Raw genomic sequence first — 22,469 nt, 5'->3', positions numbered from 1 at the left:
GCCAGTAGGTATATATAGTTAGGATTATTTCTCTATGGAACTTTTGAAAATTCTATGTCTAATAACTTTGGCGTTTGTGGACGGAATCGGCTGAAATTTTCAGGAAAATGGCACATTTTGTTTCTGAGCAGCCCCTGAAAATTTGGGGGGGGGTTGTCAAGGGGGGGCCGAGAAAAAAGGGGGGTCCCAAAACGCGTTTTTCCATGTTAATTTCCATAGGGCGTTTGGCCTCACTTTTAGCTCGAACGGCTGAATGGATTTGCACGAAACTTGGCAAAATTGTAGGGACTGTTAGCCCGATGTGCCTTTGCTGGGTCTCAATATATGTGCTCCAGTGGATTTTGAGAAATTAACGTCTTAAAAAATGTATATATCTGTGACAGCGTCCCAGATAGCGCTCCAGATCGCGTACTTTTCGTGTCACGGAGCTTTGCGAAGCGATGCTGATTGGCTCTCCGGTGTCTGTCAACATTCTAAACAGTCCGGTGCGGCCGCCATCTTGTCTCTCGGTAGGATCGAGAGACAAGAAGAGGTGAAAAACGAAGGGGGAATTTAATGAAAGGGGGCAAGGTAGACCCCTCTTGACCCCCTAGGAATGATGTTGGGGTTATTAAAGGGTCCTGTGGGGAAAATAAAAAAAATTTGATTTTCACGGTAGAAGCGCTTCTCGGTTCGCGAACCGGGTCGCAAATTAACGGCTGAATGGATTTGCACGAAACTTGGCAAAATTATAGGGACTGTTAGCCCGATGTGCCTTTGCTGGGTCTCAATATATGTGCTCCAGTGGATTTTGAGAAATTAACGTTTAAAAAACAGGTATATCTGTGACAGCGTCCCAGATAGCGCTCCAGATCGCGTACTTTTCGCATAACGGAGCTTTGCGTAGCGAAGCTGATTGGCTCTCCGGTGTCTGTCAACATTCTAAACAGTCCGGTGCGGCCGCCATCTTGTCTGTCGGTAGGATCGAGAGACAAGAGGAGGAGAAAAACGAAGGGGGAATTTAATGAAAGGGGGCTAGGTAGACCCCTCTTGACCCCCTAGGAATGATGTTGGGGTTATTAAAGGGTCCCATGGGGCAAATAATAAAAATTAGATTTTTCGCGGTAGAAGCGCTTCTCGGTTCGCGAACCGGGTCGCAAACTGGTAGCGAAACGTGAATTCGCCATTTTGTGTTTCGATTTCATTAAATTACTAGGTATAAGGGGGTACTGGAGACGTATCCTGACCCCTTTTGTTTTCTGAGGGTGGTTGAGGAGGCTCATATATGTTGATACATGTCTTCCAGCGGTTGTGCGTGAGCGTTTTTTTTTTTTTTTGCGTGACGTCTGTTGACGTTCGATTTGATGGAAATCAGGAACTGTTGACCGCCATTTTGTCACTGCGAGTAAATATTTTGTTAAAAATAAATGTTATAAATTAATCCTTATTGATAAACATTGTCTGCGCCATCTTGTCTTTTTTGCAATGCCACACTTTTGTTGAGCACGGCAGCCATTTTAGATGCCTTGACCAGACCCACTCTCTGCACGCCGCCGATCCTCAGCATGGCTCCCTACCCTCGCAAGCATCTCCCCCACGCACTGGTCACCCCCGCTCTCTCTCTCATGCATGGGCCAGAAACCTCCTCCCATGTGCGCTGCTCTTCCCTGAGAATTACACCCTGTGCCCGCCCGACACCACCCTTTCACCCTATTCACTACCGCACCCTCTGACACTCCTCTTCCTCTGTGTCCGATTGTCCAGGCCGGTCCCAGGCTATCACCTAGCCCTGCAGATGTAGTTTATGGCCCCAGCTGTAGAGAATCACCCCTCTTCAAAGGAGTTACAGTAGATCAAGGCCCCCACCCGATGAGATCCGTCACACCACACGCGTTCCTACTATCTGATAACCATCCTGTATTGTGCTTGGGGAGGGGATTCTCACTGTGAGGGTGTGTGGGACCGAGCCTGAAGCGGAAGATTCCAGGGATGCCTCTTTGTACATCAAAGTTTTTACAATTATGTGTCACATTAAAAATATATAGCACTCCAACAAAGTAGGATTATAACACTTTAATAACTTATAAATATATAGAACGCAACAAAAACAGTAAATACATTTAAACATTTTTTTGAAAAAAGAAGCAACAATGGTCAGTAGCTGTCTTTTGTGCGAATAGTCCCAAGGCAGCACAACGTGCTGAGTTCTGGACGGCACCCAGGTGATGTTACCTGGGTGCCGCACTGGTTTTTGGTATCCTACAATGCAGCTCCGAAAAACGGCGTGGGGCGTCCCGGGGGGTGCGCGGGGAGGCCTCGTCAGTAGCGGTCTGTTGTGCGAATAGTCCCAAGGCAGCAGAACGCGCTGAGATGTGGATGGCACCCAGGTGATGTCCAGTAAGTTGTCGCACTGGTTTTAGCATCCTACAATGCTGCTCCGAAAAACGGCGTGGGGCGTCCCGGGGGGGGGGGGAGCCGGCGTGAACGGGTCTCCCCAGGTGGGGCTCGTCTGCTGTACTGGGGCGCCCCTTTACCGTTTCAGTTGCCATTCCGCCCGCTTTTGCTACACTGTGCCTCATCCTCCATTCAGCTGTTTATCGCCCGCTCTTGCGGCTACAGCGTCTCGCTCACCATGTAGTTGAGTTGCGCCCACTCTTGCGGTGCAGCGATAGGCGGCTGCCACAGGACTCTTAAAATGGCGGACGGCTCTTCGGATTTGGGCCTGGTCCACTAAAATGGCCCTGGGACACCTTGGAACTCGGACGTCCCCTGAGCCTTGAAGATTTTACAAAAGTCTTGGGGGCTCCCGACTCCTGCAGGTTTCTGGTGGGGAGCAGTTGCCATGATTGCTCGCGGAATGACCACGACGGAGCCACGAGATGGTGGTGCTCTCAGGCTGATGCCAGCTTCAGTCTGAAACATCTAGAAACAAGGTGGGGCTTTCATCGTTTGGGAAAAAAAAATGTTTTAATCCAATGAAAAGTGTTATTTTTAGATCATATGATCAAGCCTTCCATCATTAGGAAACCAAAAGTAAAATGAACCAATGAAAAGTTTTATAAAGAAGTCACATGACCTGTTATGCTTACGTTACGCGCTGCTATAAAAAGCGTAGAAAATCCGTTGGCACGTGAGGCGGCGTCAGTAGCGGACCGATGTGCGAATAGGCCGAAGGCAGCACAACGCGCCGAGATCCGGATGGCACCGAGGTGGTGTCCAGCAAGTTGCACTGGTGTGGCCAACCTGCAATGCTGCGCCGAAAGTCGGCGTGGGGTGCCTGGGGGGGGGGGGGGGGGGGGGAGAGGTGGCGCAAACTGGCCTCTCTCGCCTCCCCAGGTGGAGGCACCTGATGTGCAGTGCGGCGCCCCTTATCTTTTCACTCGCCGTCCAGCAGAGTTGCGCCCGCACTTGCTGCTACAGTAGGCCGAAGGCAGCACAACGCGCCAAGATCCGGATGGCACCGAGGTGGTGTCCAGCAAGTTGCCGCACTGGTGTGGCCATCCTACAATGCTGCGCCCAAAGTCGGCGTGGGGCGCCCCGTTGGCCTGTGAGGTCGCGTCAGTCAGTGGGGGCTGTTTGAGAAAGCAATGTGATGCTGTGCGTCGCCCCCAAGATGGAGGCTCCTCGGCTGCAGTGGGGCGCCCCTTGGTGTTTCACTCGCTATCCAGCTGAGTTGCGTCCGCACTTGCGGCTATAGTAGGCCGAAGGAAGCACAACGCGCCGAGATCTGGATGGCACCGAGGTGGTGTCTAGCAAGTTGCCGCACTGGTGTGGCCATCCTACAATGCTGCGCCGAAAGTCGGCGTGGGGTGTCCCGTTGGCCTATGAGGTGGTGTCAGTAGCGGACCGATGTGTGAATAGGTCGGAACCAGCACAAGGCGCCAAGATCCGGATGGCACGGAGGTGGTGTCATAGTTGAGAGTTCTGAGCAGTGCTTGTAACACTGTCTGAAGCTTATTTGCACCTGCTGCAGCTTCACTATTGCCCTGGTGTGGCCAAAGATGGCCCATGGCATAGGCGGCCGGCTCCCATGGTCCGGCGGAACTTTTTTCCTTTTCCTTTCTGCATCTTGTCCCACAATCCGTTTGACCTTTAGACACGACCAGGTCCCTGAATGTGTGCAGGGGGACGCTATTGATTGAATCAAAATGGCGGCTTCACACAAAGCTGACTCAAGCGTTGCTGGTGATGCTATACAGACAAAAAATGGTTTTCAGTTTGTACATTCTTCAGGATTTTTCCATCCAAGTCTGCTTGAGAGTTTGTAGAACAATGGCTTTAGATCTTGCCCTCCCCTCTTTTGACTGTTGGTTCTTGTTGCCTATCTCTTCTGTTGTCATTTAACTGAACCTTTTTTGACTGCCGAAAGGGGTTCTGGTCCAACCGCTGGTTGGTGGAGACATTTTGACTATATCCTGGACCTGCCCGGCCTCGCCCAAAATGGCGCCGGTATAAATGGGACTCGTAACTCCTTGTTGTGCACTGGTTGCACAACCTTGATATCACGAGATACGTATGCAGTTTTGAAGCACATGGCGGGCGGGAACGAGAATTGATTGAATATTTCGACATCCCTATTGATATTAAGTTCTGATGTGTTATTGATTACTGTACTATTGAAAGTTCGAATTAACGTCACCCATGGTACTTGCCTGCAAATGTATATCTAGATAATTTTATTGTAAGTGGCCCTGTCGTATTTTAATTACAAAATGTACGTCCACCGATTCCGCAACTGTTAGACACCTTAGTTCTTGCAACCTAATGGCCCGCTCGTTGCGTTCCTCTACAGTGTAAATGTCTCCTCATCATATACGATTCCAGTTTGCTCCGTGGCCGGCCCACGTGGTTATAGGCCCGTATTTGTATACTGACATTTTCACAATAAAGGTTTTTAAAACAAAACATGGTAGTAGTATTTACATTGGTAAAGTTTTTAATTTTAGACACTGTTTTTGAATCAGTAAAAGGCAAGTGAAATAAAGCAGTCCAATTACATGACGGATAAAAGGTATAATACGCAGGAACGCAGTAAAGATAAATGGTCAAGGGCTGTTGTGTTTTTTACTCCTGCAACATAAAGTGATCGATAAGAATCTGATATTCAGGCGTATCGGCGACTAAGACAGCAGGCCGAGCATCTTTTGCTCAACGGCTCCGTCATGGGACGAAGACACGCCCTTTTTCTAGAAAAAGGAATATATTTTACTTGCAGGACAGTTGTAAATTTTCCGGGAAAATACATTAGCCTGGAACATTATAACATATATGTTTAAGAAAAAATAATGTTTGAAAGCAATAAAAAGCGTAATTTTTAGGTCATATGACCAAGCCTTTCATCATTAGAATAACAAAAGTAAAATGAACCAATGAAAAGTTTTATTAACAAGTCACATGACCTGTTATGCTTACGTCACGCACTGCGCGCCGCTCCCCGGATCCCTTCCGGGAAGCTGCGCTTCGCGCACTGGAGTACTTCCGGGTGCGCTAACGCGGCGTGTCATATAACGCATTACGCGACAACGTAGGTCCAGAATATAGTCAAAATGTCTCCACCAACCAGCGGTCGGAACACAACCCCTTTCAGCAGTCTAAAAAGTTCTGTTAAATGACAACAGAAGGGACAGGCAACAAGAACCATCAGTCAAAGAGGGGAGGGCAAGTTCTTCACTACCGGGTCACGTTGGGGCGCTACCGGAACTGATCGAATTGGTAATCTACAGTGTTTCTGGATGTTTCAGACTGAAGCTGGCGTTAGCATGAGAGCACCACCATCTCGTATCTAAGTCGTGGCCATTCCACGAGCAATCATGGCAGCCGCTCCCCACCAGAAGCCTGCGGGAGTCGGGGGCCCCCAAGACTTTTGTAGAATCTTCAAGGCTCAGTGGACGCTTTCGAGAATGGGACACAAGCCCTAGCAGACAAGAGTTCCAAGGTGTCCCATGGCCATTTTAGTGGACCACGCCCAAATCTGAAGAGGCGGCCGCCATTTTGAGAGTCCTGTGGCAGCCGCCTATAGCTGCATCGCAAGAGTGGGAGCAACTCAACTACATGGTGAGCGAGACGCTGTAGTCGCAAGAGCGGGCGGTAAACAGCTGAATGGCGGAAGAGGCACAGTGTAGCAAAAGCGGGCAGAATGGCAACTGAAACGGTAAAGGGGCGCCCCACTACAGCGTGTCTTCAGGTCAAACGGATTGTGGGATTAGGTCTAGAATGAGTCATCAAAAGGCAAAAAGGTCCGCCGGAACCCGGGAGCCGGCCGCCTATGTCGGGGGCGATCTTAGGCCACGCCAGGGCAACACGACTTGGGGAGAGGGCAGAAGTCAAGCGCACCCTCCCAGTCCGCGCCACCACACCGTATGTTGAAAATCTGAAGCCATCGTTCTACAAACTCTCAACCAGCCTAGGATGAAAAATCTTGAAGAATGTACAAACTGAAAACCAGTTTTTGTTTGCATAGCATCAGCAGCAACGCTTGCTATCAGAGTGCATGAGTTTCATGCTCGATCGATTGAGCTAGCCGGATCAGGCAACAAAAAGTATAAAATAGTTATGTAAATAGTTATTTAATAAAATGTTTTACCCTGTTACTTTGCTGGTGTGTTGTATATATTTATAATATTTGCATAGAGTTTATCGTTATTTTGGGGGAGGTGGGTGGCGGAGCCGAGCTGTCTTGCAGCCATCATGGTGTGGAGCTCAGTTCATCTCACTAGTTTCGTATTTCTCATGAAGGGTTGTTCCTAATGTTTCTATTTTAGCGAGGTCAAAAAGAGATCCCATTAGTGGCCTACTGATTTTGCTCGATTATTTTTTTTTTTTTTACACGATTTTTCACTATCTGCAAAGACTAAACAGAGTATTGCGGCTTTGTGCTTGTTAGTAAATAGAGAATGAACCAAAGAGAATAAATTCTAAAATAGTAAATGCTTGGATAACAATCAATCAAATGGAGAGACAAGCAGGCACGACGGATTACAACGGGGGCAAAGGCCTGCGTTAACTACCCTTCACTATCTGCAAAGAGAGAGTACTGCTAAGAGAAAAGAGGGGGGGGGGGGGCAGCGTTTAAAGCACATCATCGTGCATAAACACGAAAATGTTTTTACCTATCACGTACTTGACATTTGACAGCTTTTGATATTTGCTATTAAAAAACCATTGAAATTCAATGAAAAAACCATGTCATTTGAGATGTCATCAGTGATGTCATCAGTGATGTCACTAACCATGTCATGAATGATGTAATATGTGACATCATCAGCAGTGGATTGCGGGTGCGCGATATATAGTTAGCACAACTAACTATATATGGAATTTCAATGGTTTTATGCGAGTAAAATAAGGTTTTCTAAATGCAAATCCCTAACTATATATGGCCTAAAACCAATGGTTTTTTCATTGAATTTTCAAGGTTTTGTAAATGCAAATTCCTAACTATATATGGAGTATAACCTATGGTTTTTTCTGTGAATTTCAATGGTTTTTTAATAGCAAACATCAAAAGCTGTCAAATGTCAAGTACGTGATAGGTAAAAACGTTTTCATGTTTATGCACGCTGATGTGCTTTGAACGCTGCCCCCCCCCCACTCCCCTCTTTTCTCTTAGTAGTACTCTCTTTTTGCAGATAGTGAACGGTAGTTAACGCAGACCTTTACCCCTGTTGTAATCCGTCGTACCTGCTTGTCTCTCCATTTGATTGATTATTATCCAAGCATTTACTGTTTTACAATTGGTTCTCTTTGGATCATTCTCTATTTTCAAACAAGCACAAAGTCGCAATACTCTGTTTAGTCTTTGCAGATAGTGAAAAATCGTGTAAAAAAATAAAAGTAATCGAGCAAAATCAGTAGACCACTAATTCGATCTCTTTTTAACCTCGGTAAAATACAAACATTAGGAATAACCCTTCATGAGAAATACGAAAATAGTGAAATGAATTGAGCTCCACACCATGAGGGCTGCAAAACAGCTCGACTCCGCCACCCACACCGCCCAAAATAACGGCAAACCCTATGCAAATATTATAAATATACACAACACACCACCAAAGAAACAGAATAAAACATTTTATTAAATAACTATTTACATAACTATTTTATACTTTTTATTGCCCGATCCGGCTAGCTCAATCGATGGAGCATGAAAGTCATGCACTGATAACAAGCGTTGAGAGTTTGTAGAATGATGGCTTCAGATTTTCCACATACGGTGTAGTGGCGCGAACTGGCAGGGGGCGTTTGGATTCTACCCCTTCTCCAAATAAGATTTTCATACGTGAATGTTCGTTCATGCTTTTTGACCCTAAGTTGCTTCCATGTCACTGCCTTACATAAATGGCATAAGTCCTGGTTATTGAGTGCCGTACTTCAGAGTTCTAAGCAGTTCTTGTAACACTGTTTAAACCTTATTTGCACCTGCTGCAGCTTCACTATTCAAAGTAAGTGGGGTCCATTTGTGGACCTGACTGCATTGGAAAACAATGTGATACGGTGCCTCCCTAAACCGCTTGACGGAGGCCCCCGAGGGGCGGTGAGATGGCGCGAACTGAGAGGGGGCGCTTGGCTCCTGCCCCCTCCCCAAGTCGTGTTGCCCTGGTGAGGCCTGAGATCGCCCCCGGCATAGGCGGCCGGCTCCCGGGGTCCGGCGGAATTTTTTCCCTTTTGAAGAATCTTTCATTCTGGACCTTGTCCCACAATCCGTTTCACCTGAAGACACGCTGTCGTAGGGCGCCCCTTTACCGTTTTAGTTGCCATTCCGCCCGCTTTTGGTACTCTGTGCCTCTTCCGCCATTCAGCTGTTTGCCGCTCGCTCTTGCGACTACAACGTCTCGCTCACCATGTAGTTGAGTTGCTCCCGCTCTTAAGATTTGACCGAACTTTTTGGACTGCTGAAAGCGGTGGAATTCCGACCGCTGGTTGGTGGAGACATTTTGACTATATTCTGCACCTGCATTGTCGCGTAATGCGTCATATGACGCGACGCGTTAGCGCACCCGGAAGTGCTCCGGTGCGCAAGGCGCAGCTTCCCGGAAACGATCCAAAGCGCGCCGCGCAGCGCGTAACGTAAGCATAACAGGTCATGTGACTTGTTAATAAAACTTTTCATTGGTTCATTTTACTTTTCTTTTCCTAATTATGTAAGACTAGGTCATGTGACCTAAAAATAACACTTTTCATTGGATTAAAACATTTTTTTTCCCCAAACGATGAAAGCCCCACCTTGTTTCTGGATGTTTCAGACTGAAGCTGGCGTCACCATGAGAGCACCACCATCTCGTAGCTCCGTCGTGGCCATTCCGCAAGCAATCATGGCAGCCGCTCCCCACCCGAAGCCTGCGGGAGTCGAGGGCCCCCAAGACTTTTGTACAATCTTCAAGGCTGAGGGGACGCTTTCGAGAATGGAACCCAAGCCCTGGCAGACAAGCGTCCGAGTTCCAAGGTGTCCCAGGGCCATTTTACTGGACCAGGCCCAAATCCGAAGAGCCGGCCGCCATTTTAAGAGTCCTGTGGCAGCCGCCTACCGCTGCACCGCAAGAGTGGGAGCAACTCAACTACATGGTGAGCGAGACGCTGTAGCCATAAGAGCGGGCGATAAACAGCTGAATGACGGATGAGGCACAGTGTAGCAAAAGCGGGCGGAATGGCGACTGAAACGATAAAGGGGCGCCCCACTACAGCAGACAAGCCTCCGCCATGTGCTTCAAAACTGCATATGTATCTCGTGATATCAAGGTTGGAGAACCAGTACAGAACAAGCAGTTACGAGTCCCATTTACACCGGCGCCATTTTGGGCGCGGCCGGGCAGGTCCAGGATCTACTGAAACATAAAAAATGAGGCTGACGTCTCTGAAGCAGTTCACGAACAGCAGGAAATAGCAAATAAACATGAACTCTCTAAAGCTGTTAACTCACTGCAAAACAAAACAAGTGAACCTGAAACCTCTGGAATAATTGTCGCTCAAAAGAACAACACACAAAACTCTGTAGAGCCTGAAGAAAAAAAAACAGAAGGGCACTGTAGTTTCAGACACACTTAACTCTAATGACGAAACAAAGATATCGTCTGTTTATAAAGCAGTTATCATCTTGACAGAATTGACAAAGAAGTGTACAGACACCAATGCATCAGCATTCTCGGAGATAACATCTTAAGGAACAAAGAAAGACCTGTTCACTCTTGACACCCCAGGTGCTGTGTATGTTGCACTATAGTGCTGCATCGAGAAAACGGGCAACCCTATTGATGTGGATTTTTCATTATTGATTATTGTAAAGAAATGGCGAGCAGATTAGCTAAATGTTTCCGTAATTTAGGCATAAAAGTTATATTATTGTTGTTGTTATCGTTATAGTTCTGGTTAATTTCAAAAAATGGTTAAATATATTTACAGTTTTTGTTGCGTTCGTTATATTTAAATATTAATAAAGTTTTAAAATGTAACTGTCTTGGAGTACTATATATTTTTTAAAAATCGGGTGAATGGGGCCTTGAATCGGGTTATTGTCATGTGTGGGCTTTGCAAGTGTACTGCTACAAGATCGGACATTTCAAACTCAAATGCACGTTCTTTTTCTTACCTTTCCGAAGCATGGAGCGCAATAGCAGGCAGAGAAAGGGTGATGCACGTGTTGAACACTGCCTGGCCTGCAAATTGCTGCCAGTGCCCCTCCGCCCGCTCCTGAAAGAGGACACACACACACCGCCGCCCGAGTACTTCACAAATCTTTAAAAGACCATGTGCTTGTTCAATGGGAAGTGGATAACATGGCTAAGAGCATTTGCTGACTAATGCATGAATATCGCTGACTTTTCAGCGATATTCATGCATTGCGGCCGTTTTTTATCGCATTTGCGATAAACCTTGCTAATAGCAAGGTTTATGTGCGATAAAATTCGCCGAAGTGCGGCGATAATTATTGTCTCTAAACAAGTTAGAGACAAAAATTACCGCTAGTTGTTGGAAATATGCCCCCGGGTTTTTCCTTGCAGGAATCGGGAAGCGAAAGACTAGCACTGAAATCAGTAGTCTCACACCTGAATCGGGAGGGTTGACATGTCTGGATACTCTACAGCTGGAGCCATAAACTACATCCGCAGGGCTAGGTGATAGCCTAGGTCCGGCCTGGACAATCGGACACAGAGGAAGAGAAGTGTCAGAGGGTGCGGTAGTGAATAGGGTGAAAGGGAGGTGTCGAGCGGACACAGGGTGTGATTCTCAGAGAAGAGCAGCGCAGATGGGGGAAGTATATGGCCCATGCATGAGAGAGAGAGCGGGGGTGACCATTGCGTGGGGGAGATGCGTGCGAGGGTGGGGAGCCATGCTGAGAATCGGCGGCGTGCAGAGAGTGGCCCTGGTCAAGGCATCTAAAATGGCTGCCGTGCATGACAAAATTGTGGCATTGGACAGAAACGCAAGATGGCGCAGACAATGTTTATCAATAAGGATTCATTTATAACAAAATATTTACTCGCAGTGACAAAATGGTGTTCAACACTTCCTGATTTCCATCGAATCGAACGTTAACAAACGTCACGCAGCAAAAAAAAAAAAAAAAAAAGCTCACGCACAGAGCGGTTTTTAGCCATGTTATCCAATGGAAGGTGGATAACATGGCTAAGAGCATTTGCTGGATAATGCATGAATATCGCTGACTTTTCAGCGATATTCATGCATTGTGGCCGATGTGCGGCGATAATTTTTGTCTCTAAACAATTAAAACGAAGCACAAAATGGCGAATTCCCGTTTCGCTACCAGTTTGCGGCCCGTGAAGCGCTTCTACCGTGAAAAATCATTTTTTTTTTATTTTCCCCACGGGACCCTTTAATAACCCCAACAACATTCCTAGGGGGTCAAGAGGGGTATACCTTGCCCCCTTTCAATAAATTCCCCCTTCGTTTTTCACCTCTTCTTCTCTCTCGATCCTACCGAGAGATAAGATGGCGGCCGCTCCGGACTATTTAGAATGTTGACAGACACCGGAGAGCCAATCAGCTTTCTGTTATCCAATGGAAGGTGGATAACATGGCTAAGAGCATTTGCTGGATAATGCATGAATATCGCTGACTTTTCAACGATATTCATGCATTGTGGCCGATGTGCGGCGATAATTTTTGTCTCTAAACAATTAAAACGAAGCACAAAATGGCGAATTCCCGTTTCGCTACCAGTTTGCGGCCCAGTTCGCGGCCCGGGAAACGCTTCTACCGTGAAAAATAATTTTTTTTTTATTTTCCCCACGGGACCCTTTAATAACCCCAACAACAATCCTAGGGGGTCAAGAGGGGTATACCTTGCACCCTTTCAATAAATTCCCCCTTCGTTTTTCACCTCTTCTCTCTCGATCCTACCGAGAGATAAGATGGCGGCCGCTCCGGACTGTTTAGAATGTTGACAGACACCGGAGAGCCAATCAGCTTTCTGCGCGCAAAGTTCCGTTTCGCGAAAAGTAAGCGGACCGGATCGCTGCCCGGAGCGCTGTTACAGATATATATCTTGTTTTGAACGTTAATTTCTCAAAAACTACTGGAGCACATATATTGAGACCTAGCAAAGGCACATCGGGCTAACAGTCCCTACAATTTTGCCAAGTTTCGTGCAAATCCATTCAGCCGTTCGAGCTAAAAGTGAGTCCAACCGCCCTATGGAAAAATGAATGGGAAAAACGCGTTTTGGGACCCCCCTTTTTTCTCAGCCCCCCCTTGACGAAACTCCACCAAATTTTCAGGGGCTGCTCAGAAACAAAATGTGCCATTTTCCTGAAAATTTCAGCCGATTCCGTCCTCAAACGCCAAAGTTATTAGACATAGAATTTTCAAAAGTTCCATAGACAAATAATCCTAACTATATATACCTACTGGCGACAGCCAGTAGGTAATATATATATATATATATATATATATATATATATATATATATATATATATATATATCAGAGGCACAACTAGAGCCAAATTTCGGGGGGGCTAAGAAAAAATTCCGGGGGGCTGAATCTTTAAGCAATAGGCAGAGTGGATCTGATAGGGGCTCTTAGAAGGGGTGAAACAACAACGCCTCATTAACATGCAAAAGACATGTGAAGTGCTCAGATTTTTATATGCAAATTTCGGTAAAAAAATTATGTCATACATAGTGATCCTTGTACAAACGAATGACTGAATGGACTGACCTGGCAGCCACGGAAGCAGAGCTTATTTGAGCCGGTTTCCGGTGCTCAACACCGGCACTGGACACCAGCACTTAATTAAACACAAGCACTTATGATAGTTTGCCATGTGGTGGCTGTGTGTGTGCCCAGGAAGCTGTCTCACCCTGGGCTGCCACACACGACGGGGGGGGCTGAAGCCCTTTGAATCTAATGGGAGTTGCGCACCAGGTATATATACATATATATTCACTGAAAAAAAGATAGGTTTCGGCCACGTTATATTTAGGAATTAGCGTTTAAAAAACCTTAGAAATTCACTGAAAAAACATAGGTTTCACACATGTTATAGTTAACCAAAACCATTGAAATTCACCCGTTATAGTTAGTTCAGCTAACTATAACTCACGCACCCGCGATGCACTGCTGATGACGTCACATATTACATCACTCATGACATGGTCAGTGACATCACTCATGACATCACTGATGACATCTCAAATGACATCACTGCTGACATCATCCAGTGAATGTGTGTCTTTCTGAAAAATAAATATTTTTTTTATATATTTTTATCTAAAGGTCGATGGAAGAATAAATGGGTAAATAAGTGTCTAAATGGATGTTTTTTTTGTAAAATTGATTGTATAACGGACTTATTAAGTGTATCTTAGTGAATACATGTATTAGCGAGTAATGTTTAAATATGTAAATATCTGTATCAGTGTTTCACTTTGTGTAGAAGTGGCTGCATGGGTTGGTGAGTAGCTACATGAGTGTCTATTTGGGTTATTAGTTGTTTATTTGAGTATCAGAATGAGTGTCTCTATGGTTTGGTGGGGGTATTATTTAGCGCACAGATGCATGAATGAGTGTGTCACTGTTTGTATGTGTTTTGAAGACTAAGGGGCCCATTATGATGTCGGGCAGATTGCCCCCGTCAGGGTGGCATGGCCATCGCCAGCCTGGCGGGGTCAATCCGCCCGACATCCACTCTTGATTTTCCCTGCCATATTAGTATGGCAGGGGGGACCTCGGTGGACGGAAAGACTGTCCGCCACTTTTCCGCCCCGGTCGCCTTGCGGCTGGGGCAGAAAAGGAATAATATGGTGGCGGTGTCTATCAGACACTGCCACCCCCAGAGTGAAGGAGAGTAGGGGGGTGCACACTGGGGGTAGAACAGTGCATTTGCATAATCAAAGCGGCAGGCACCGCACGCTAAGAACACTGCCTGCCACAATGCTTAACATGCAGGATGTGCCCGCCACTGTGGCGGGCACATCCTAATACCCCCCACGGGACCCCTGCCCTTATGGCAGGTGGTTTCTATTACCGCGAGGATGGCGGGCGGGCAAAGTCCGCCCGCCATCCTAATGACCCCCTAAGTAATAAAAGTAGGTGGAAAATGCACTCAGTTGAAACGGTAATTCCTGCTTTTAAACTCGATAAGTGTGCAGTGTTAACATTATGTCTACTAAACATATATGCATCAAAGAATATAAGTGGCCTAGCCCCTGAGCAGGCAGCTAGGACTCTAACACGCAACAACAATGACAATTTTCTTATAAAGTACATTCACATTTAATGAAAGCCTTGTGAAAATCAAGCTAAACAAAATGAGCAGGTCTCTTAATCATACATCTGATTTCTGTACTACAACCTGTTGTCATACATTATTTCTGATGAAACAAAACAATAAAACTTGTTTTAAATGATCCAACCCTATGCATTTCGGGACCCACGTCCCTTCATCAGGTGTTATCTGTGAAAACAAGAAGTGAAAGGCAACAAATTCATTTGTGGCACAAAATAGATATATTGAATGTGTTAGTAGAGACAAACAAAGAAATGCCTAAAAGGCTCCACACAGTAATTTTAACCATCACCAAGGTGAGAAAACCAATGGCCATGATGCCAAACTTACTGCGAATATCTGAATAATTGCTGCTACCAACTGAAACAACATGAGAAACATCAGAAATAAAGTATAAACGCCCTGAGGAAAGCAGAATGTGAAATCCCTGAGTGAAATCGAGGTAAACATACCTTGCATAAATAGTCTTCTTAATAATCACTACGACGTGTTCTGCCAGTTTGTGTAAAAGATCTGAAAATGAAATTAACAGTATCAGAAACCAAGCACCATCAATGATCACTCATCGACATCAAATTCTATTGAAATCTCGTATACTCACCGAAGAAAGCAGGAACAAAGGAAATGATCGTTCTGACCACGTGTAGAATGTGGAATCCGTAATCCCTATTAAACAAATGATGGGGCTTGAGAATGATGTACAAGAGGTGAACAATTAGGAAAAGAGCGGCGGCGTGAGTCAAGAAGGCTCACCTTATTGCACATTGAAGAAAACCCGGAAATGAAAATCCAGGTCTCGATGTAATCTTGCGCAACACTGGTTGTCCTGAGGTCGATACTAAATCGAAATATGAATCACAGTCAAAATCCGAGTAGTTACTTTAAGGAAAAAAATATTGTGCAAAAAAGCGGCATTCTTACCAAGATAGTAGATGGAATTCTGCAGAAGTGGGCCACGCGATGTCGGATGTCTTTGAATGCCATGATTACGACGGAACTCGGCTAGGTTCAAATACCTATCTGGTTGAGTAACGACGTGGTGCGGGAGTATGGACACAGAAAACAGACTGTGGCTCTTAATGTTAATACCTTGTTATAAAAGCGTATTGGGGAAGCGTCACGTGAAAAATTTAGTTAAAAAACTCGATTCAGAAAAACTGGCTCTGTGTATCTATACAACAGCAGTTCGAAAAAGTGTGGAAAACGTCAGAAGAATCGCTCTGCCTATAAATGAACACAAACAACGGACTGCACTTAAAACTTGTGTTTGCAGTAAACAAAAACAACGAACTACACTTGGTGGAAAAACTTGTGTTAGCAACCGGCGACTGCACGCAATGACGTAACTCGACATACTAATAACTCCTCAACAAACTTTATGCGTTTGATTAAAAAGTGCACAATTATGAACATAAAATATTAGTAGTGAATTTCAAAAGGACACATGAGTGCCATATCAAATACAAACAATATTGTTATCAGATGTCAGGGCAGTTCATACATTATGAAAACCTTAATTTCTGGCTCTGTTACAGCATATTATGAATGACATAAATATACAAATGAAAACGATCGGTATTGGCGCTAGCAAACATTCTATACCTTGTTTTCTGAGTATCCTAAGTGAGGTGTGTATCTGTTATATTCAGTGTGGAGGAATTTAAGGGTTTTATGATGGAATACATTAGGAATGGCAGATGGTTTAGTGAAGGAAACACGACAGTTCCAGTTTATCATTTAATCCAAACGGAATCATGGTTTATAATTTTTTATCCAGAATACTTCTCTCTGGAGATGTTTCTTCGAATTGTCCGCCCCTGGTTGTTTAGCAACCTGTTCAATGATCTGAAATTTCAATTGTGCTATCTTGTGGCGTTGTTCTGCCCAATGAGTGGCTAGTGGAGAGGTTAAATTGCCAGTGCGTATCCTACTTTTGTGTCCTGAAAGCCTCAAGAAAAGTCATAAACCGTGTCCGTGGGTCATATCTGCCCCAATGCCGATATTCCGAACGATTGAAAATGACTTTTCTTGAGAAACATTTGGATTTGGATTATCATGTCCTATACTTTGGAATTTTTGAAAGACTGACTTTGAGGATGCTATAAATTACTCAAGTCTGCTCGAATTGTGTGGGTAAAATTGATACCTAGTCACTTTGAATAAGAATGTACTTACGACTCGTCTAACATTTGGAAGAAATATCTAGTTATATGACAACAGGATACCGACATAACTTGAAGGAAATAAGAACGCCCTGAAGACGTTCTGTTGTACAGAACGAAACGCGTCGGCTGGCTGTGGTACATAAACTTAAGGAAAATAAAAGCATTAGAATGTAAATGTAAATGTAAATGTGTTTCGATTTATATAGCGCACTTTAACCGAGGGGTCCCAAGGCGCTTGCTTAGGGAACCCGTCCTGGTATTCCCCTGTGAGATATCCCGGCCGGGTATCCACAAGGTGAAAGCCAGGCATCCCGCCGCGAGGGGCCGTAGTGGAGATTAAGCAAGCTATTGCCCAGAGTCGCAGAGTGTGACCCCGTGAGTCGAGTAGGCACCGGAGCGAGAATTGTCGACTCAGTGGAATTTTTGAGCCCAAGACCAGCCGAGGCGGGGAATCGAACCCTGGTCCACGGACGATCTCAGCTTCTGGGTTTGCCGCCTCTAACCACTGAGCCACGCTTCTCCACCAATATACACCAAGATTCAGCACTTCAATAAGGACTCTAAGTGATATGATTTGATTGGACTTGTTGTGCAAGTGGTGCTGTGCCAAACTTTGGAATATTCTCCACTACTCTCTACTACTCACTCTCTACTAGTCCACTACTCTCTAATACTCATTCTCTGCTACTCATTCTCTACTACTCTACTACTCTCTACTACTCTCTCTCTACTACTCACTCTCTACTACTCACTATCTACTACTCACTCTCTACTACTCTCTACTCTATACTACTCACTCTCTACTACTCTCTCTCTACTACTCACTCTTTACTACTCACTCTCTACCACTCTCTACTACTCACTCTCTACTTCTCACTCTCTACTACTCTCTACTACTCACTCTCTACTACTCTCTCTCTACTACTCTCTTCTACTCACTTTCTACTACTCACTCTACTACTCACTCTACTACTCACTCTACTACTCACTCTCTACTACTCTCTACTACTCAATCTCTACTACTCTCTCTCTACTACTCTCTACTGCTCACTCTACTACGCACTCTCTAATACTCTCTACTATTCTCTCTCTCTTCTACTCACTCTCTACTACTCACTCTTTACTACTCTCTACTACTCACTCTCTACTGCTCCCTACTACTCACTCTACTACTTACTCTCTACTACTCTCTACTACTCACTCTCTACTACTCTCTACTACTCACTCTACAATTCACTCTACTACTCTCTACTAATCACTCTTTACTCTCTATTACTCACTCTCTACCTCTCTCTCTATTAGTCTCTACCTCTCTACCTCTACCTCTCTACCTCTACCTCTCTACCTCTACACCTCTACCTCTCTACCTCTCTCTACACGCACACATATACACATATATATATGCATATATATGCATATGCATTTATATATATGTATGTGTATATATATTTATATATACATGCATATATAAACATATGTAATCTGCATAGCTATATAAATACAAATATAAATGGATGCATACATATACATATATGCATACATATGCATGTTATTTACATGAAAGTTTGAAAAACACCAATAAAAGCAAAGCTAAAAAGCCACCTCATTACAAACAGGATGGCTGAGAATGTCAGAATTCATTCTCACATGACTGAGAAAGATAATGTGAATTTACAGAAAATATGCTTTCAGTTTAGCTTATAGATCCCCTTCCAAACCACTGTGGGAAAAGCATGATTTAATAGTTTTCTTTCAAACATGATTCATGATATCCCAGCGGAAGGCTTTTTCACATGGTAAAATCACCTTAGAACACACCACAATTCCTAAAATGAGTATGGTACCATCAACAAATGATTTATAATGTAACTAAAGTCCTAAAACCTTCTATTAACTGTAATGCTTTTTAATGAGGTGATATCATGTATATTGGTCTTAAGATGGCTGCCAACATTTCTTGGATGAAGTGCTGACAGCCAATCAGATCTCACGATGAGATGTGTGGTTAGGCTCCGCCCAGATATATATATTTTTTTCTTTTGATTTTCTCAGGAACAACTGGAGGGATTTACACCATTAAGCCAAGGGGGCGATCTGAGTACCAGACCCTACCATTTTCCCAAATTTGGTGTAATTCCGTTCAGCGGTTCGGGCTGTAGCCGTGTCTAATCATCCTATGGAAATTAACATGGGGAAAGCACGTTTTGGGACCTCCCTTTTTTCTCGGCCCCCCACTTGACGAATCTTCCCGAGACTTTCAGGGAAGGAGTGGAGCAAAGCGGGCCATCTTCTGTGAGAAATTTGCGAAGATTCAACAACAGGCGCCAAAGTTATTCCCAATAGAATGCTGCGAATTCCTATGTAGAGTAGGTCCTAACTATAACTACCTACTGGCGACCGCGAGTAGGTTATATATATATATATATATATATATATATATATATATATATATATATGTATATATATATATATATATATATATATATATATATTTATTTAGTAGGTGCGTGTGACTAACTGTATAAGTGAGTGATTAAACATGTCTTACTGAATGAGTGTCTATATGGGTTATTGATTGGTTATCTGAGTATCTATATGGGTGCCTGAGTGTCTGTGAGGGTGGGTGGGGAGTGTGTGACTCTGCATAGATGTGTGAGTGGGTGATTCACTGGGTGTATGGTATCAAGAGTGCAGCCGTGTGTGTATAGGTGTGTTGGTGAGTGAATGGATGTCTCAGTGGTGCATGTGTTAGTAACTACATATGTGAAAGGCAGTATATGTGAGTGTTGGAGTATATAAATTACTATATGAGAGAGTGGGAGATTGTGAGAGTGGCTGTATGCATGAGTGTGTGCTTGTCTCAGTGATTGTATAAGATTATAAGTATGTGTTAGTATATGTATGAATAAGTGAGGTGGTGTGTGTATAACTGTTTAGGTGAGTACATGGGAGTTTGATCGATTCTTTACATGACTGACTAGGTGTGTGAGTAACTCTATGGGTGAGTGGTGGTGTGTGAGTGTCTGTATAGGTATATGAGTGCATATGATAGTGCTGTACTGATGAGTGATTGTATGTATGTTATGTTTCGAAGAGCCAGAAACATAGGTGATCAACTAGTTCATAGTCACTTCAAAGATACTCCAAACAAAACTTGGCTTCAGAGAGAAGGGTTCTGGCCGTAAGGTCTACAAAATAGCAACGCCAACAAAGGAAATCAAAATCAACAAAGGCAAGTAATGGCAAATAAGACAACATCTCACATGCAAAAGCTCACATGTGATTTATATGATTGAATGCCCATGCTAAAAGAGATATATAGGAAGTACCATCTTTTAAGTAAAAAAACGTATTCGAGAACACATCCGAGCCACAACCCATAAAGATCGCACAAATGCAGTGGCCAAGCACATTGAGAAATACCATGAAAGCAATCGGGAGACCTTGAAATATCGTGCACTGGAACAAATACAACAATCAGAAAGAGGAGGAGATCGGATCAAATTGCTGCGACAGAAAGAATCGAAACATATTCTAATGTTCAGAACATTGGACCCCAGCGGATTGAATCAAAATGAGGACCTCTATGTCCACTTGTAAAGAGCTTAACAAAAGCTCACTGGAGAGCAATGCAAAAGAGTGCGAAATGAAAGATAACAGGGAAGCAGCACTTCGGTTCACTGAAGAACTGAAGAAATAAAATGCAAAACATGGAAGCACTACAAAAGCTCACTAGAGAGCAATTAAAAGGATGGACTAGCAATTGTGGACATTTGTCAAAATATCGTCACTACAGTGAATATACAATAATGCTCACTAAAGAGCAATAAGTGAAGTACTAATACTTTCAAAAAATATCACAGCAGAGAAATGGATGCAAGTTTTTTACACATTTCTTTATAATTAATATGAGCATCAAATGCACAGTAGGCACGAACACTCTAGTGGCATTCAAATAGTTGCAAAAAGTCACGAACTTCACTAACCACAATGCGCCAAATACGATTACAGGAAGTTACCTCGTGTTGAAATAAAAGAAGTCCATCATTCAGGGTTCCTTTTCCCGTGAACAAGCCTTAAGTGAAGGTGAAACGCGTTGGGACTTGGAAATCATGTCTAAAATAAAGCCGCTGTAATTGCCACGAAGAATACGAGTGTGTGCGTTCTTAATTTTCCAGGTTATTTGGATTCTATGGGCTATATATATTTATACTACTATTATAAAGAGAGAACACAAACCTGTTGGCAAGGTAAACTCGGGAACCACCGCGCCAATCAACATACCCAATACATTGTTGTAATCCTCAGGGTGTGCAGATGGACATAGGCTATAGAAATTTTTTAAAAAACGTACATTTAAAAATATAACTTGAAAATAAATTAGTGCCCTGAAAGTAGCGCCGGCCGCGATGCTGACGGCCCGACGTAGCGCTGGCCGCAAAGTACGTGATGACGAGGAGGAGCGGCGGTGAAGTGTGGAGATCGGGGAGGAGCGGCGGCTCAGGTAAGACTCTGGGAGACGGGACGGGAGGGAGCCGGTGAGGGAGGTTGGCCCGGAACAACTGCGGTAAGGTTCAGGGTCTGGGGGCAGCATTTCAGGCTTGCGTGCACTCCCGCCCCAGCCCGCGCCCGTCACGACATTGTCCGGGACACAGACAATGTCGTGGCGGGCGGGGGCCGGGGCGGGAGTGCACGCAAGCCTGAAATGCTGCCCCCAGCCCCCTTATGCCCCGGGCAACGCTGGGGGGGCTGCTAGTATATATATATACATATATATATATATACATATATTGGTGAAGGCTGAATAGTTCTCCTAAACACCATAACAAAAAAGAATAGGCATTGGCAAGTCCAAAAGTCTGGCTGCCAATGCTAGATCTATTGGTTTCCCAATGCTTGTTCTATGTGAAGTGACAAACCAATCCTCACATATTTCTGTTTCTGTATAATATTGAATAGAACAGTCACTCAAAATAGCAAACAACAGGAAAATATCAAGGGTACAAGGCAAAATATGACTGCACCAATCTGAGGTTTTGGTCTTTAAATAATTAAACAATCTGGGTGCCAAGAACCTGAAGCCACATACCCCTAGACTTCAAAGGCCATTGCCCAAAAATTAACAAAACAGCACAATGGTTCAGCACTCCCCACTTTCATAAATAATAATCAGGTAAGAATTTAAGGAATCTGTTCAGCAGGGCTTTAAAATTTTCTTTTATTCTTTTTTTCTTCAAACAAACAACGTAGGCAATGCTTTTCGTCCAGAGGACTTCTTCAGGGCAAGAAGTGATGAGAAAAATAGTCAAATCGATGCGAGGTAAATGTATTTCACGATTTTTGTATATCAAAAAATACCAAAAGAGCGCCAAACTGCCACCTTGATATTGTCTTGTGGGCCAGTCTTTCCAATTTTCTTATTATTAACTTTTAAGACCAAAGAATATCTTAAGATAGTGCCAAGTTTCACGCGGTGGAGGTGACGAACACGTTCGCTTAACATGGTAATCATATGAGTCACTGAGATTGGATGACGAGCCAAACTTCAGAAGCAGTTTATATAATCAAAACTGGTACTGTTCA

Source organism: Lissotriton vulgaris, chromosome 7 (genome assembly GCF_964263255.1).
Source record: "Lissotriton vulgaris chromosome 7, aLisVul1.2, whole genome shotgun sequence".
Classification (NCBI taxonomy): domain Eukaryota; kingdom Metazoa; phylum Chordata; class Amphibia; order Caudata; family Salamandridae; genus Lissotriton; species Lissotriton vulgaris.
This window is presented reverse-complemented; position numbering follows the sequence as displayed.